Raw genomic sequence first — 1,868 nt, 5'->3', positions numbered from 1 at the left:
TCTATCTATCTATCAATCATCTATCATCGATCTATGCCAAGTAGCAAAACATCCACTTCTACAAAGTGGAAACTACAGAGGATAAATAAGACACAGACAGAGACAAAGAAATGCAAAGGAGTGCAATAATCACTGAAAGTCAACTTTTTTAGATACATGGTAGGACCTTTCAATATAGAAATTAAAGTTCTCTGTTATTTTTGTACATTTTCTTTGTTTGGGTTAAATAAGAGTTTCATTCATTGCTCTATGTACAAGTCACATCAAGAGGAAAAAAAAATAAAGTTATAGGGAAAAAAATCACCTTTTCAGTATTCTCTAAATACTTACAATGCACTGTCTGCTATGGTTTGAATGTTTTCCCCAATGCAACAGTGTTGGGAGGTGGAACCTCATGGGGGGTGTTTAGGTCACTAGGTCTCTGATCTTATAGATGAATTTATGCCCCTATAAAAAGGGCTTGCTGGAGTGGATTCGCTCTGTCTTGCTCTTCTGCCATGTGAGGACACAAAGTTCCTCCCTTCCAGAGAATTCCGGATTCAAGACACCACCTTGGAAGTGGAGACCAGGCCCTCACCAGACACCAAAATCTGCTGGTGCTTTGATCTTAGACTTCCCAGCTCCAGAACTGTTAGAAATAAATTTCTGGCCCAGTGTGGTGGCTCACGCCTGTAATCCCAGCACTTTGGGAGGCCGAGGTGGGCAGATCATGAGGTCAGGAGTTCAAGATCAGCCTGGCCAACATGGTGAAACCCCATCTCTACTAAATACAAAAAAAATTAGCCAGGCGTGGTGGTGCACACCTGTAATCCTAGCTACTCAGGAGGCTGAGGCAGGAGAATTGCTTGAACCAAGAAGATGGAGGTTGCAGTGAGCTGAGATTGCACCACTGCGCTCCAGCCTGGGCAAGCGAGTAAGACTCTGTCTCAAGAAAAAAAAAAAAAAAGAAAGAAATTTCTATTCTGTATAATTTACCAGTCCATGGTAGTCTGTTATAGCTGTGAGAATAGACTAAAACAGTGTCTTTCCATAATCTAGTACTTATTGTTTCTTGCCTGTCTTTCCCTACTAACAACATGTACTTCCTGCCATATCCCTAGCACTTACAACAGCATCTGGCATACAATATTTGCTGAGTAAACATCTGTTGAGAGACTGAACAACTGAAGGAATGAATCCTGTCTGGCAGTTTTAGTCTCCCTCCAAAGTAAAGTATGTTTTTTGATTTATTATTTCTTCAATTCTTGTTTATTTTCCATAAAATTTTTTTCTTTCTCAGACTTCTATTTAAAAAAAAAAATGTAAACAGGAGCCATTTGGACTGCATCTTCTCCCTTTTATTCCCCAGGAGGAAGAGAAGAATGATTATCAATGGCAAAAAGCAGTAGCAAAGCAAAACCACGAGCCAGCGTTAAGCTCAGGAGAGAGCGCTATACCTCCTCCTCATGGTTTCTGGCGTTCTCCAGGTTCAGAGACACTTTTCTAGTAACAAACTAAAAAAGATCCCTGAAAGTATAATCTTTCTGAGACTTCTTTAATCAGATATTTTGTCTCGTTGTTCAATTCCCAGATTCTCTTTCATTTCTCATAACTTAAAACTTCTTTTATTTTTTACTTTATATTATAATACCTAGATTATATTTCATCTTCTAAAGCTCCAATTACCTTTTATATTCTTGTATAATTTAAATTCATAAAGTGTAATTTGTTTGGTTTATTTATCTGCTTGAGTCTACCTAGTTGCTGTGTATGTGTAGTTTATCTCCTACATATTCTATGACAGTTTTATTAAAAGTTTCTTCATATTATTTCATTAGCTGTGCATCTATGGGAGCACATATCCTGGTAATTTTATTTTGTTAATTTTC

At 37.7% G+C, this 1,868-nt stretch overlaps 1 non-coding gene across 1 annotated transcript; it reads right to left on the bottom strand.

Annotated features, from left to right (window-relative positions):
- Positions 1-1,311: 1,311 nt before the first annotated feature.
- LOC126951907 (small nucleolar RNA U3) lies at positions 1,312-1,522 on the bottom strand. The gene has a single exon (XR_007724735.1). It is a non-coding gene; the product is annotated as a small nucleolar RNA U3 (small nucleolar RNA).
- Between the last annotated feature and the right edge of the window lie 346 nt (positions 1,523-1,868).

Source organism: Macaca thibetana, chromosome 3 (genome assembly GCF_024542745.1).
Source record: "Macaca thibetana thibetana isolate TM-01 chromosome 3, ASM2454274v1, whole genome shotgun sequence".
In the NCBI taxonomy this organism is placed as follows: Eukaryota; Metazoa; Chordata; class Mammalia; order Primates; family Cercopithecidae; genus Macaca; species Macaca thibetana.
The sequence above is the reverse complement of the archived record's forward strand: the minus strand, read 5'-3'. Positions and strand labels throughout refer to the sequence as shown.